General features: G+C 53.2%; 1 long non-coding RNA gene across 1 annotated transcript; it reads right to left on the bottom strand.

The window, feature by feature from the left end:
- Nucleotides 1–1,952: 1,952 nt before the first annotated feature.
- LOC120410922 lies at nucleotides 1,953–2,953 on the bottom strand. Its single transcript, XR_005603277.1, has 2 exons — nucleotides 2,472–2,953; nucleotides 1,953–2,184 (listed from the first exon to the last, which is right to left on the bottom strand). It is a non-coding gene; the product is annotated as an uncharacterized LOC120410922 (long non-coding RNA).
- Nucleotides 2,954–16,631: the final 13,678 nt, after the last annotated feature.

Below are 16,631 nucleotides of genomic sequence, written 5' to 3'. Positions count from 1 at the left end.
CTTTTTTAAGATGTGTTATCTCTTTAAAAAAAAGAAAAAAGAAAAGAAACAAAACAAAACCCAAAAAAACCAAATGTGTAGTGAAAAATCTTCTGTAACTTTGGATTAAGAGGTAACTGATCCTTTTAAAAAGAGAACTAAGTTATTTACTTTGCAAATGTGCTGATGGCATGGATCCATCTCACTGACCTCAGCATCCTTTTTTTAAAGATTTTGGGTTTTGTTGCCAATATTAAGTTATTTTAAATTGTGGTTGAAGCAATAGGAAATTGAAATATGGATTGTGCATGACTGTGTCTTGAGTGTAAAAATATTGCAGTTTGAAACTTGGACCTAAAGTATTGCAAAGAAAAGTTAGAAATACCAATGGATTGTGTGACAGCAGCTTTTCCTATAGCATGTGCAGCATCAGAAAGACTTCATCAGTGTGGCTGTGGGTGCTTTTAGCTTTGTCCTGTGCCACTCTGTGATGACATGAAACAGGACTTAACCTGCCACCAGCCCAGGCCACCCTTTGCCACCCCAGCTCCTTGGACCTTGTGTCCGCACAAGCAGACACAAAGTGTTTCTGCTGCTTCCCCCTTTTGCACAAATCCACAGAGAGCTGGGATTTTTCCCGGTCTCGTGTCTCCATTGTGCCATATTCCTAAAGAACCAGCAGCCCCTCCCGATGAATACGGTGAGTTACACAGATGCTTGTCAGCTCCACTTCCTGCCTAGAAATCTTGAAACTGCTTCTAAATGCTGCTCACTTCAGCTCTTGGACACCTACTCACACAGAGCTGGGACAAAAATGCCCCGCATGCCAGCTTACAAGGTGAGTTACGCCAAAGAAGGGCTATGTGGGAAATCTCTATCCATGCCTATCCTTTTAATCTATCTATCCATGGGGTGTGCATGGATGTGTGCTGTGCATAAAGGAAGGAGTGTGCAAGCACCATGACTGACACTTTCCCTCTCCGTGTGCGTTCCACAGCCACGGGTACACAGACATGATGGAAACCCTCGCACAGCCAGAGCCTTCTGTCCCTGTAGAATGGAGCGCAGTGGGTGGGGGCAGTTGGTGGGCAGCGAGTCCCGGACAGCAGGCGAGACCCCACTGCCCACCTGCCAGGCCCTGCTAAGGCTCAATGCCGGCTCCTCTGCAACAGCAAAGACCTTCAGCCTTGTCACTGCCCAGAGGGGCAGTGCTGGCCCGGCCGCACAGCTCGTTTTCCCCACAAGTTGCAGGAGGTGAGAAGGCAACACTTGCAAACACTGACTGCGAGCCACAGCGCCGGCTGCGCACCATTAACCTCAGCTCTGGGACCACTGTCTGCCCCAAGCTCCGGGGGATGCAGTGGGAGCCCGGCTGGGCTCTGCCCTGGGGCCATCCTCCAGTGACAGCTGCAAACAGGGAGCATTTAGTTGCCACCAAGAGCCCAGCCACGCGTGGAGGGGAGCTGGTGCAGGTGCGGCCTGCGCTGTTGCCTGCTGTGCTCTGGGGCTGCTGCTCCCCGCAGAGGGAACTGCACTGGCGTGCCAGAGGAGACAAAGAAGCTTCAGCTTAAGCCAAACTGAGCTGGGTGGCTGGGCTGGCAGGAGTGGGGAGGGTCAAGGGCATTCACAGAGCTCATCCTGCTCTGTGAAGAACGAGGAAAAGGGAGTGGGAACCCAGCAGTGAGCAGAGCTGAGGCCTGGAGAGCAGCTCTGAATGACACCCAAATCTCACCAGACCTCTGAGACATTGCTGTTCTTCAGCCAGCAATGAACACAAAGAGTGAACCTGGGGCTCACTCTTCCTCGTGGCCAGGGGCATCAAGGAAGGCTACAGTGCAATGGGGACTGCGGTGAGCTGGGAACTCACTGGGGGAAAGAGGGAGCACTTGTGGAGCAAAAGGCAGGTGGGGCAGAGAACTGTTCAGAGAAGGGCTGAGCTAAAGCTTGAGCAAGCTGAGAAATGTCATTTGGGGTCATCCCAGATTGATTTCATTTCACAAGTTATTGAACAAGTTTATTTGGGGGGGGTGTCATGTTTTCCCCTGGAGGCGTGCACTCTGCAGGCTTGAGCTGCGTTGCCGAAATGCTCGGGCACGTCTCTGCTGCAGCTCACACCGGTTCTTCTTTGGCTTCTTCCAGCCCGGTGCTGAGCCGCAGCAGAGCCCTGGCGGAGCCCAGAGCAGCCTCAGCATCCACAGAGCCCGGCTGCAAGGAGACAAAGCAGAAAGCGCCCGTCGGCTGAAGGCTCCCATTCCCCTTGTCCCAGCCGCCCGCGGTGCCCAGGCCGTGCTGGCCGTGCTCAGAGCGCTGCCCAAAGCTGCCCAGCATTGCTGCCTCTGGCAGGAGAGCAGGAGGGCAGGACACGTGCCCAGCCTGCAGCCGGCCGTGGCACAGCCACCTCCTCAGCAGCTGCCCAGAGCGGGATGCTCCTGTGCTCGCTGCCATCTCCCAAAAGCCCTTATCCCACCCGTGCCAAGAAGACGGGGACCCACCGCACGCCACCCGCCGCCGGAAGAAAAGCTGCTCCCAAGCGATGTCCTCGGCCTTCTCCAAGGCCACGTCCCATCCACGCCGCAGCTGCTCCCAAGCACTTCCCGATCCAGACTGGACACCACCTACAACGCTTCCTTGAAGAAAAACAAACAACAAATTAATGAAAAGGGATTACAGACCAAAAGGAGAAACAAGAAAAAAGGTCAAAAATCTTCTCTCTGTCGGGGGCCTGAGGAAGGCCCAACCTTCCCTACATGCTGGGGAAAAACCCACCCACGGGCGAGGGAAGCCCACGCTTTCTCCCTTCCCCCCTGCACTGCCCCCCAACAGGCACGGCGAGCCCAAAGCAAACAAGGGCAGTGGAGCAGCCCAAGCCCTTCCTTTCCTGCAAAACAAAGCAGCCCGTGCACAGCTCCTGGAGTGCCACCTCTGCTCCTGCCATGGGGGCTTGTTTGTGTCAGGCTGGCTGTCCCAGCCCCAGCCCAGGGCACAGTGGGTGCTGGGGGCTGTTGGCAGGGCCAGGAGCAGACTCCCATTTTGAAACCAGCCCAGCCTATCCCCCTAGCCCTGCCAAAAAGCAGCTTGGCAACCACTGAAGAATTGGTTGCATCCGCCCCAGCAAAGGGGGAACCTTTGGTGCCCGGCCAGGCTGTGCAATGCCCAAATCTGGGAGCATCCCCCTGCGTGCGGACTCATCTGCAAATTCGCTGTGGAGCCTGGCTTTGAAGAAGGTGCCCAAATCAAAGCCCATCATCTTCAGCTTGCCAGTGGCCAGGGCGAGGAAGAGCTTGTCATCCTGAATGTCATCCTCCATGTCTCCAGCAGCAGCAGCCCCACCTGGCACAGCTTCTCCAGGGGCTCCTTCTCCTTCCCTGGGGCTGGGAGCAGGCTGTCAGTGTTCTGCCCAGGGCCCTAGCTGTCAGTGAAGCAGGACAAGCAAAGCCAGCTTGGATGGCGGCCACCAGCGCTGGGAAGAGCAGCTCAGCTCCAGCACAAGGGCTGCCTGTTCCCATCTGATGATCCCTGTTAAGGGCTACAGGCAGGACAAAAAAGTCTGGGTTTCTCTGCTTCCTATTGCCAAGGCACGTGTGGAGCTGTAACTTAGCAGGTCCCTGGATCAAAGTGTGCATGTGGCTCTCTCCTATGGCAGATGAATATCCTGCATCCAAGGATCACAGAACAGGTCTTCTAATGAGGGCCTGTCCAAGGAGTGCATGGATAAACACCACCTTATCAGATCCTGGCACTCTGGGCAGAGAAACCAGAAACCACCAGTCACTCAGAGAAGGCTCCTGTCCGCTTTGTCCCACTATTCCCATGCCCAGGCCATGCTGTGTATGCTCAGAGCTGGGCCTAAACTTTCCCACCAATTCTTTGTTTTGGAGGAGAGCAGGAGAGCAGGACATGTGCCACCTCCTCGGCAGCTGCCAGAGCGGGATGCTCATGAGCCCGCTGCTGGCTCCCAGCACTGCTATTCCCCCCGTGCTGCAGAGACGAGGATCCACCTGGAGAGAGCCGTCGTGGGAGCGAGAGCCGGCCCCAGGTGCTGTTCCAGCCCCTCCTGAAAGGGTGCTCCCCGCAGACCATCTGGTGCAGCACGATGCCCAGGGACCAGACGGTCGCTGCCTCGCCGTGGTACCAGCCGAGGTGCGTCCATTCCGGGGGGCTGTAGGACGGTGCTCCTAAGGAATACAGATGGAGTTCATCAGGGGATGCTGCTACTCCCAGAGCCTTGTCCCACATCCCTGGGCACGTGGGGCTGCACCAGTGGCACATGGTGTGACCTGCTGCCCTCTCGCCAGCACCTGGAACTTCTGTACAAACTTGGGTTTGGAAAAGAAGCCACTGGTGCAGGAAGAGAACAGTGGAAGCCCTGGCAAGGCCCGAGCATTCCACGCAAAGGGAAAACCCGCTCAGTGCCGGGGGGGAAAACCATGCCTTCACCCTCCCTGCCTGCATTGCCCCAAAAAACATTCTGAAGCCAAGGCAAACCAGGCGAGCTGAGCAGTCCAAGCCCTTTCTCGCCTGCACACCAAACCGGCGGGTGCACAGCTTCTGGCCCCCCCCTCTCTGCTACCCCCACCCACGGGTGTGTTTTTGTCACGCTGGCTGCCCCAGCCCCAGTCCTGGGCAGAGTGGCTGGCGAAGGCTGCCAGCAGGGCTGGAAGATGGCCCCCCACCCACCCCCGCTGAAAAGCAACTCGGTTGGGGAGGGGAGGGAAGGGGAGGGGGCGGCGCCGCCCGGGGCCGGAGGCATGGCCCGGCCCAGCAGGGGGAGAGGGAGACCGAGGAAGGGAGGGTTAGAGCACGAAAGGGAGAGCGGGAGACGGTGCGGGACACTGGGAGAGGGAGAGGAGAAGCCAGAGTCGATAATCGAGTCACTTCTTTCGCTGCTTTCGCTGCTGCTGCCGCTGCTGTGCTGCAACTGAAGCGCCAGGGCTGTTTGTGTGTCTGTGTGTCCGTTTGTCTGTGTCCGTGTGTCTGTCCGTTGCCCGCTCACCCCCTCGCCGAGCCCCGCTCGCCCCGGGGGCAGCCCCTGAGTCTGTGCAAACACGGGAACTTTGCCGTGTCCAGCCCGGATCCAGAGTCCTGGCTCCCGCACGGTGGCAGAGGAATCCCCTCGGCTGCTGCTGTGCCTTGCTCCTGCTGAGGGTCAAACGCTATCGGAGCACATTCCCTGAATTTAGAGTGTCTAAAACTTGCTAAGTCATAGATATTAGAGGTGAGATCTATTTGGAATTAATGGGATGGTGTCATAGGTTAGCAAGCATAGTCCCGGAAGGGATGTCCTTGCTAAGGGGTGCTTACAGTTTCCTCTGGGAACTGATAGAACCTATCAGCTGGCCAGTTTGAATATGGACAATTCTCTAAGCCACTTAAAGTTGTGACCACCTCTGTGATCCACATTTAAGAATAGGCAAACTCCCCCTCGAAGCTCTCTCTCGTTTCCAGTGCTGGGACAGGTGGCTGCGGGCCCTATGTGGGGGCCAGCGGGCCTGGCCAGGCCCTGCTCGGGCCAGGCCAGGCCGGGCCACCGCCATCCTGGAGTCGATGGACCTGTTTCCAGCCATGGAACCCCCCCCCCCCCCCCGCCACTGCCTTGCCGTGGGCAGCCGGAGCGGCTCGGCTCTTCCCCCTCTCCACTTCGATAAGAAAAATTCAACATTCCAGCTGCAAAGCTGCAAGGCCGAGGTGAGATTAACCCTTCTTATTGCTGTGAAGAGCTGAAAACCTGAGGGAAGAGAGAGAGGAGATGCTTAAAGCTGAAATTCCGTTGTGAAGCTATGATATATCAGAGTATCCTGTTGTAATTTCATGAAGATATGGGGGGTGGAGTGTCCAACTCGTAAGCAAAACCACCTGCACTGAGATAGGCAGATGCTGACGCAGCTGTAATTTCATGAGAAGTTTGGACAGGGAGAGATGAACCAGATGAGGACTTTTGCTCCAAACGGGAAAGGAGAAAACCTCAGTCCCTAGAGATGCTCCCAGAGATAGTCCTAACGATGAAGATGATGAAGACCCTTTGCTCCCAGGGAAGGAGAAGGGCCTCTGTTTTTGTTCCTGAACGGCTCAACCTTAAAATTGTACCCCAAAAAACTTCAAGAGTGGACCCTCGAAAGCAGTTGCGGGAAAAAGCTGCAAGTCGGGGGAAAGGACTCACACGCAGGCAGAGAGACTCCTCTTCCTAAATGGACTGAACAATATTTGGAAGTGGGTGGCTGTCTCGTTGGGATAATGTTTTCATAGCATGAGCAAGAAGAGACTTCTCTTTCTAAATGGACTGAACAAGGTTATTATGGAAGTGGTAAACAGACTGAACATCTTAAGGGTTGTCTTTTTACATTGTCAGTGGGAGAAGGGAGGAAGGTGGGGGGAGGAGGAGAGTTCTGAAGGTGGTATAATTTTTTTTTTTTTCTTTTTTCCCTCTTTTAGGTCTGTTAATAAACTTCTTTATATTCTTTCAAGTTTGGTGCCTGCTTTGCATTTCTCCTAATTCTTATCTCACAGCAGATAAACAGTAATGAGTATTTTGGACCAAACCACTACAGATGGAGAAGTATTGCAACATGGCAAAGGGAAGCATAGAAATAAAAATAGAGGAAAACATCTTGGGCTGTTTCTTTCCGTTTGCATGTCACTTCTGGGAAGCTGTTTTGGTTTTGCAAGAATCTTGTCCACAGTGATGTCTGCTCTTTTCAAGACCCTTTCCTGGAGACCTAGCTCGAGCTCCTGTCACAAGATGTGCCATCACGTGCAGCTTCTCTTGGCTTGCCACACTGTGCGTGCAGCACGACTCTTGCAGCAAAGCAGGACCAAGGTTTTGAGAGCTTGACAACTTGTCCTTTCTCGTCCTGGTGGACTAGCGAGTTGTGCGGTGGGTAAGGTTTTCATTGTGACTGTTCTAACCTAAGAAATCAGGAGGTGGAACCAGGAATTGTTAGGCACTGCAACCCTGGCTGAATTCAGAGAAAGAATCCCCAGAGCCTGCAGCCAGAAATGGAGAGGTGTGTCATAATCATTCCCACATCTCCATGGACATCTGGAAAGTGATCTAGAACATGAAAATGGGCTGACAGAGGTACTTTGTTTCTGTGTTCAGTTTAGATCAGTCTACATCTCTTGCACTGGTATAAATCAAGAGCACAATCAGTTCATGCAAGCTGGACCTCTCAGACACTGAAATAAGCTGAAAAGGAGAAATGCAGGGAATGATTTTGTGAACTTTGTCTTGAAGAAGGGTGATTTTTTCTAATAATTTCTAATCCATTTCCTCTGCTTTTATCCTTCCTAACAAGGCCATTTGCATCCCAGATCAAATGAGAAGCCTGAGCTTGTGGAAGTGCCTGAAAGATGCCCTGTTCTTCTGCAGGGACACTCAGGCTGTAAGAGGAGCCGAGCCCTTTCTTGGGAAGCCTCCTCCCAGCTGGAATTTGTGCCGTGCTGGGAGAGCAGGAGGGGGAGAGCGATGGGATGGGCGCTGTGTGGGAGGAGCAGGAGGTTTGGGCCGCAGGACGTTCCCTCTGCGCCGCTGCCCCGCAATTGGCGGCCGTGCCCAGGGCTCCAGGCTTCTGAGCATTTCAATCTGGGCTCAGGTTCTGCTGGGACTGCGGCAGGCTGGGCTCTCGCTGTGCTCAGCAGCAGCGGGAAGTACCTCTGGACATCCACGTCTCCTGCTGCTGGGAAGAAGCAATGAAGCGAGTGCAGAAGTTCTGCTTCCTCTTTCTCCCGGTGGATTTTTTCGTTTCATTCCACACTCCAGAGGCAATTTCTGTGCTGGCCTCTGTCAGCTGATTCTATTTCAAGAGCACCAGCAACAGGGCTGTGTTTGAGCGCTGTGAATGTGGCCTGTATGGCTTTCATTCTCCTCGACTTTTTGCTTATGGACCTGTGAAGATTTCAAGATCTGCAAATCAGGATGCCTGCACCAAAACACCTGAATTCCCCATCAGAAAAGCACTGTGGCTAGCACCGATCGAAAGAGGCAATTGCAGTTTTATGGATAAATTCTGTGAAAAACAAGGTTCACTCTCCTGTGAGAATTTAAAGAGTTTAATATAAAGACAAGAGACACATAAAATAAAGCAAAGGGGTAACGGCCGGGTGCCTTGGCGCTCTGCCAAGAGCACACCTGATGCTCGAGGTGAGTCCTTTTTATACAATTTTTACTGTCTGTTCTCTATTCATATTAAAACTTTTCCAGGAATTGATCTGCATGGCCACTCCTTGGTTCAGCCTTTTTAGAGCATGCGTAGTCTTCTGCCTTGTGGTTTTATTTCTTTTGATTCTTGGGGTTGGGCCCACTAGGTAAGAGTCGATGGATCTCTTAATTCTCCAGACAGTCAGGGCTGATTGCAGCTTTGGGCCTCTTTGCCCCCCGGGCAGAGTGGTGATAGCGGCTCTCAGACTCTCCTGGCCGCCCGTTCTCCTCTCCGTTCTCCGGGCGGAGCAGCCTTTGGGCCCTTTTGTTCCCCGGACAAAGTGTTGATCAGCAGCTTCTCGGGCCTCATCCTCTGTTCGCTTGGAGGTTCTCTTACTTGCTCACACTTGCTAACATTCTTGCTAAAACAAGAAAAAACTACATCCACACAGCAAAAAAGCATTTCTAACATTATATAATATCTACCTTTATACTTTGCGAGAAGCCAATATTATAATATATGTTTATAACAATTCCAAGTGGCAACCAGAAGAGGGGGAAGAGCAGCCATGATCTGTAATTCCCAAGGCAAAGGCAAGAAAAGCCTCCTGCTGTCACCTGAGGATGAGTGAAACAGTGCTGGGAACAGCGCTGGAACCTGATCCTTTCTTTCTCTGAAGGTTGCATCGGGGCAGCACAGCCGGGCTCTGAGGAATCAGGTCTGTTTGTGGGTGATTGTTGCTCTAGTCCAGAAATTCACCGGGAAAAAGCTCTTGGGAAGCCGAGGCACAAGCAGGTGGGAAGGGGCTGGCGCTGCTGCTGCTGCTCTTGGCCGGGAGCCCCGGCTGTGCGGGTACGGGCCAGGGCCCAGTGCACTGTGGCTCCTGCTGCTGGCAGAGCTGGGCAGGTCTCAGGGACAGGGAATGGACATGGGGGACAGCAAAGGCTGTGGGGGGCTGCAGTGATGTTCCCACTTGGGCCAGCGCCAGCACAGAGCTTCAGCCCCGCAATCTCCCAGAGGGAAGTGCTGGAGATAGGTTTCATTTCAGCCTTCCTTTACTCATCACTGTGAAGTGACCAAAAGAAAAGGAGAACAAGCAGAGCCCGATCTCTTCTCCTTCGGGAGGAGTCCCACGCCTTGGGCTGTGAGAGGCCATGAGGGGCTGTGAAGGGCTGTGAGGCGCCATGAGGGTTTGTTAGGGGCTGTGAAGGGTCATGAGGGGCCATGAACTGTGAGGGGCTGTGAGGGACTGTGAGGGGCCATGAGGGGCTGTGGGGGGCCATGAGAGTCCAACCCCTGTACCACATTGGGCCATTGTAGACCTCTGAGCTTCTCATAGCCATCTGAGGCCCCCACTGTTAATCCCAAACAGGATGCAGGCTCTTGCAGCCCATGGCATACAGGAAATTGCACTCTAAAGAAAAGCAAGACTAGAAGTCAGGGAAGAGAATGAGCTGGCTGCATGATCTACCCTGGACACAGGCTAACACATCTTCCTACTTGGATTGGTTGTGATGGCATTGTCTTGTCCACACACAGCCTTGGAATTAGAGCTGTGTGCAGGACTCCTGCCCATAACCACCCAATATCGTATCTGAAAAGGTGCTTCCTTAGAAAACCATCAAAGGCATAGAAGGCTCTGCAGGAATTTTAAATAAATCAAAATCTCTCAAGTAGTGGAAGCTCCTCTCATGTTAGCTCACAGTTCATTAAACACTCCACCCTGAAATCCAGCGGCATACCCACCATCCGCCCTGCACCACTGCTGTCCGTCTTCTCTTCTAGGACCCTGTGAACTCCGCATTGACCTGAGAGACTTTGAGAACAACTACTATTTTGCCAAGTATGCTTCGTTCAGAGTTTTAGGAGAGTCAGAGAAATACAGACTGGTGCTAGGAGACTTCCTTGGTGGAAACGCTGGTAAGTTTGAGGCAGATCACTGGGAAAGTCTGTTTCCTAGAGCATTTCAGAAGTGTTCAGCTTCTATGCAGAGATGTATCATGCAAACTCCTTGTATCAGCTACATTTTGGGTCAATTTTTTTAAAACTGGCCATGGGACCTCTGGGTACAGAGATGGAGGGGGACACCCATCGCCCAAAGAAGTGTGACTCAGAGCACTACCTACAAGCCCAGCCATATGGTTTAACAACAAATGAGCCTGCTCCTGAGCAGCACCCAATCCAATTGACCTTTCCAACAGCTCTGCAGCGGCCAGGTCAAGTTCTGCTTTTGGTTATGGTGGCAGGAGACACTTGCCCATGAGGTTTGGCATTTCCAGGGCTGCGGTGCTGTTCAACACTTCCAGCATCAGCACTCCATCCTCTTAATACCTGATGTTTTGTTGTTTTTTTTTTTTTTTAAGTAAACAAATCTTCAAAATTCAATATCCATCATTCAGGAATGAGTGAAATCAACACCTGAGAGAGCAGTGCTCTGGGTTTATGTGGCTTTGTACACTGCAACCCTGTCTGGTAATTCAGACCTCAGTGTGTCTGCAGAGAACCTGAGCATTGCAAGAGAAGTGACACCTGTGTACCTGTGAGAATATCTGGCCCATTTGATTCACAGGCATAGATAAATTTTCCATGTGTTTTAGCAGAGCTCAGGATACTTCTTTTGTCCAAGTGTCGCGGGTTCGGTTTGTAACCGGGCAGAAACACCAATTTAGTGTAGTGGTTTGGTCCAAAATACTCATTACTGTTTATCTGCTGTGAGATAAGAATTAGGAGAAATGCAAAGCAGGCACCAAACTTGAAAGAATATAAAGAAGTTTATTAACAGACCTAAAAGAGGGGAAAAAAAGAATTATACCACCTTCAGAACTCTCCTCCTCCCCCCACCTTCCTCCCTTCTCCCATTGACAATGTAAAAAGACAACCCTTAAGATGTTCAGTCTGTTTACCACTTCCATAATAACCTTGTTCAGTCCATTTAGAAAGAGAAGTCTCTTCTTGCTCATGCTATGAAAACATTATCACAACGAGACAGCCTCCCACTTCCAAATATTGTTCAGTCCATTTAGGAAGAGGAGTCTCTCTGCCTGCGTGAGTCCTTTCCCCCGACTTGCAGCTTTTCCCGCAACTGCTTTCGAGGGTCCACTCTTGAAGTTTTTTGGGGTACAATTTTAAGGTTGAGCCGTTCAGGAACAAAAACAGAGGCCCTTCTCCTTCCCTGGGAGCAAAGGGTCTTCATCATCTTCATCGTTAGGACTATCTCTGGGAGCATCTCTAGGAACTGAGGTTTTCTCCTTTCCCGTTTGGAGCAAAAGTCCTCATCTGGTTCATCTCTCCCTGTCCAAACTTCTCATGAAATTACAGCTGCGTCAGCATCTGCCTATCTCAGTGCAGGTGCTTTTGCTTACGAGTTGAACACTCCACCCCCCATATCTTCATGAAATTACAACAGGATACTCTGATATATCATAGCTTCACAACAGAATTTCAGCTTTAAGCATCTCCTCTCTCTCTTCCCTCAGGTTTTCAGCTCTTCACAGCAATGAAAGGGTTAATCTCACCTCGGCCTTGCAGCTTTGCAGCTGGAATGTTGAATTTTTCTTATCGAAGTGGAGAGGGGGAAGAGCCGAGCCGCTCCGGCTGCCCACGGCAAGGCAGTGGGGGGGGTCCCATGGCTGGAACAGGTCCATCGACTCCAGGATGGCCGTGGCCCGGCCCAGCCCGGCTCAAGCAGGGCCTGGCCGGGCCTGCTGGCCCCCACACGGGGCCTGCAGCCACCTGTCCCAGCACTGGAAACGAGAGAGAGCTTGGAGGGGGAGTTTGCCTATTCTTAAATGTGGATCACAGAGGTGGTCACAACTTTAAGTGGCTTAGAGAATTGTCCATATTCAAACTGGCCAGCTGATAGGTTCTATCAGTTCCCAGAGGAAACTGTAAGCACCCCTTAGCAAGGACGTCCCTTCCGGGACTATGCTTGCTAACCTATGACACCAAGACAAGAAGGAAACCTGTGCAACCGAGCAGGTTTTATACAATCTGCCTTGCACCTGGCAAGGGCCGCTGGTGCCCCGCAAGGGTGCACAGACACGTCAGGGTCCCGTTTATGATTCCTACTGCAGTAACTGTCAATGTGTGCTCTCTGCAGGAGACTCTTTCTCGTACCACAGGGACATGCCATTTTCAACAACAGATCAGGACAATGACATGAGCTCCTTTAACTGTGCCACAGAATACAAGGGAGCGTGGTGGTACAATGACTGCCATTACTCCAACTTGAATGGGATGTACTGGATGGGTCCACATGGGAGCTATGCTGATGGCATCAACTGGAAGACAGGCAAAGAATACCACTACTCCTATAAGCGAACGGAAATGAAGTTCAGGCCAGTTTAACGTGGCAAGAGGGTGCCTGATAAGCTCCAAGAGGTGCCACTCACCAGTCAAGAGAAGACACAAAATATAATGTTGTCTGGGGACAAAAGTGGACCTGGAAGGATATTACAGGTTGTGCCTTCTCCCTAGAGCAGGATTTTTGAAGCCAGAAGATACCGGTGCTGGTTTGAGCTCCTCCTGTAAGCACCAGACCCTGCTGCTTACTCTCACCCTCTCACTCCCACCCTGACTACCTCCAGCAGCCTCACTGATGCTGACTGAGCCCAAGCATCTTTTTCTGAAAAGTGCATTACCTTGATTTAAAGACCAACTGATGGGTGGGGCCAGTGCACCTCAGTAAAGCTCTCTGATATTATTACCCTAAATGGTAATTACTGGTAATTTCTAGTCTAATCCATGTATATGAAGCCTCCAATATACTTTCAGCCTCTTTCTGTTGGACCCAAGAGCCGTCTGAAAGGCACTGAATTCCTGACCTGTCCCACTCTCCCTGCAGGCTGTGATGGAGCCACGATGTAGAACAGCATGGAAAAGACTGAGCTTCCAGGGCTGAGCGTCCAGGGCTGAGCACAGGGCTGCCAGTACTACCAGTTTCCCCCTTCCCTCCCCAAGTGTTCAAGGACCTCAGGTGGGACCTCAGCTCCTGGAACCACAGCAGAGTTGCTCAGCACTTCCCACTGGGACACAGCTGCAGCTAGGCCCAGAGCCAGCTTTAGCCGCTCTTCCGGGCATGTTTCTAGATCTCATTAGCTGCTGTGGACCAAGAGCTGCATGCAAAACAGGCTGTTCAGCAGCATGTGTGGTACCAAGACACTAGAGCATCTCCAAGTCACTGGGTCTCTTCTTCCTGTGCTCGTGCTGCTGGAACTCCTCCCCACAGCTGACACAGGAGGGCTGATTGCTAACTCTTCACTGCGGGGACAGACAGAGACAAGTGGAAACAGAGTATCTCTTTCTGTCATGTTCCTAATGGTCCCGGGTTTATTTCACTACATATTGCACAGATATGTAGGAAGGGCAGCTCCAGCCCTACAAGACTTAATCCAAACCTTGTGGGTGAGAAAAGTGAGGAGGTCACTCAGTCCACCACAGCAGGTCAACAGTGTGCTAAAAAATAAACCTGAGGGTTTGCACCTCCCCACTTGCTGGGTCCTGTCTTAGTTTACTCCTTTTCAGTTACACAAGGAAGTGTGTGTCTGAGCAGAGAAGTGCAGAGCCACAGTCTGCCACCTCTGCACGATGTTGGTCCAGAGAGCAGGGGTGGCCAACAGAGCCAGTCTCACGCTGGTCACGCTCTGTGCAGCCTAGCCCCAGCATCTTGCAGCAGCTTGCCCGGCTGAGCAGTGCAGCCACATCACTCCTAAGTGAACCGCCACATCATTATTACAGTGCCTCCAAACCTGACCTCCTGAAGAATCTTATCGGGAGGCTGGTGCTGTAACAACACTTTGTGCAGCTTTTGGCAAGCCTGCACGTGGACTGACATTACCACTTGGTCACCTGGCTGGCGCAACCTGCATGATGCCACCCGCACACAAGGCTCAGCGCTGTGCCACTCCCAGCTCCCTGCACTCCACAGGGATCTGGCTTCTCTGTCCCTCCAGTGCCGTCATGCTGAGCTCTGGCTCAAGGCAGCAGCTAGCACAGCCCCAGAAACATCCACTCAGGACTTTACAGGGATAGCAGCAGCAAAAGACAAGGTCAAACCTTTCTTCTGATGTCCACCATACCAAACCAAAGACTATGGCAAGGTTTTCCCAGTCAGACATTGCAGCCTTTCACATCACAAGCTCACTGAAACAAGACACCTATTGATGAGCGGGAAAGACTCCACTACTGGAATAAGTAGTAAAGTAGGTGTGTTTATTCCAGCACTGGGACACATACAGGATAGCTCCTCCAAAGCCATGCATGCCGACAGCTGCATTCAGCTTGGTATTTATCGGGTTACAAGTTCCATATTCATTGAGTTTCCCAATACACCTATACATATTAATTACCTAGCCCCGCCCAGCCTCGCTTCGTATTACAATGAGCCCAAAAGTCATTTACATCCGCGTTGCGCTTGCGCAGTGTCGTCTGGTGGTCTTGGGCAGGGGTCTCCGAGATGAAATAAGAGTCTTCCTCAGATGAAGTAAAGGGTCTTCCTCATCCTAAACTTTTCACTCCTCCCTGCGCACACTCTTTATGCCCCTGGCCCAAGCCCAAACTTCAAGACTGGTTTGAGTTAGTTTTAGGTTAAAAACAGGATCTTTGGTCAAGATTCCTTCGCCTTATCAATAGTCTCGTATCTTCTCATCCTGCTTTGGTAGGCACAGTTAAGTGTTGGGCAAGTGCCATGCATTGCTTCTAACAAATCAATTCTTAGTAAATCATTTAACCTCTGCTCCCATCCCCGACTGACTATCCCACAGCATTCTCCTGGGCTACACCAATTCTGCAACCCTGAAGAAATCCAGCTGTTGCTTGAAGGCACGCCCTCACCTTCCCCTGCTTCAGCTGCCCCTGCCTTCCCTCCTGGGCTGGCAGGGGCATCTGCATGGACAGTCCTGTGAGCCAGACCTGAAGACCACTCCCTCAGAAAATTAATTCAACAGGAGAAAAGCAGACCTCCTTTTCAGCTGGCTCAGCTCCCTGGTCCTGTTTTTTATGCAATGGCACGAACGTGTGCCTGGGACGGACCACAACAAACACCTGATCGGGGAGAGGGTGCCCCCTTCTCTTAGCTCTGACCTAAGCGTACACAGGATAGAGTGGCCAAGTAACCTTTGCCTTGTTGTAAACGAGGCTGAGACTTTTAAAGGAAAAGTCAACTCGTTTATTTGTTAACCGCTGAGAGTGGGAACCCAGGATAAGCCCAGGCTCCGCGCGACAAGCCAGAAAAAAACAACAGTGTGACGCACATGGCGTTCCTCCGGACTCAGGTTCCTCAGGAAAACCCCGCCGCGCGGGGGCTCAGCCCCGGGGCCGTTTTATAGTCCCTCTGATGTTATGATTGGTGGAGCTCCGATCCTCCCTCTGGTGGCTCGTTGCTAGGGTCCTCATTGGCATTCAGCTCCATCAATCTCTGGGACGTCGAGTGATTGGTTTGCCCTCTAACCAATAATCCTTCAAGATGTTTACATCATAAACCATGAAGTCATCTTAAGAACATTCGAGAACATTCTCCACTTTTCTGTAGACCTACCACTCTTCCCCCATTTGGTGTCACCATCTAGCGATCACATAGCAGCATTACACCTGTACACTCGCAATAATAATCAACTTAACTGTGTATAACAAGTAACTATTAACTTCTTTTTAACCAAAAGAAAAACTTTTAACCATTTATTACAGCCTCATTGCAATTACAGGACCAGCTTCCCACAATTGCTGCCTTTTTAGCCTGTGCAGTACACACTGGCACCCCCGTCCACCCGGGAGGCTCGGCAGGTGGCGCGACGGCCCGGCCCGGGGAGCAGGGCAGGGGGGCGGGGCAGGGGAGCGGGGCAGCGGAGCGGGGCAGGGGAGCGGGGCAGGGCAGGGGGCAGGGCAGGGGGCAGGGCAGGGGGCAGGGCAGCGGAGCAGGGCAGCGGAGCAGGGCAGGGGAGCAGGGCAGCGGAGCAGGGCAGGGGGGCAGGGCAGGGGGGCAGGGCAGCGGAGCGGGGCAGCGGAGCGGAGCAGGGCAGGGGGGCAGGGCAGGGGGGCAGGGCAGCGGAGCAGGGCAGGGGGGCAGGCCAGGGGGGCAGGGCAGCGGAGCAGGGCAGGGGGCAGGGCAGCGGAGCAGGGCAGCGGAGCAGGGCAGGGGGGCAGGGCAGGGGGGCAGCGGAGCAGGGCAGCGGAGCAGGCCCGGGGAGCAGGGCAGCGGAGCAGGCCGGGAGCAGGGCAGCGGAGCAGGCCCGGGGAGCAGGGCAGCGGAGCGGGGCAGCGGAGCAGGCCCGGGGAGCAGGCCCGGGGAGCAGGCCCGGGGAGCAGGGCAGCGGAGCAGGGCAGCGGAGCAGGCCCGGGGAGCAGGCCGGTGAGCAGGGCAGCGGAGCGGGGCAGCGGAGCGGGGGCAGCGGAGCGGGGCAGCGGAGCGGGGCAGCGGAGCGGGACAGCGGAGCAGGCCCGGGGAGCAGGGCAGCGGAGCAGGGCAGGGGGGCAGCGGAGCAGGGCAGGGGGGGCAGCGGAGCGGGGCAGCGGCCGGCCCCA

This window comes from Corvus cornix, chromosome 17, assembly GCF_000738735.6.
Source record: "Corvus cornix cornix isolate S_Up_H32 chromosome 17, ASM73873v5, whole genome shotgun sequence".
In the NCBI taxonomy this organism is placed as follows: Eukaryota; Metazoa; Chordata; class Aves; order Passeriformes; family Corvidae; genus Corvus; species Corvus cornix.
This window is presented reverse-complemented; position numbering and strand designations above follow the sequence as displayed.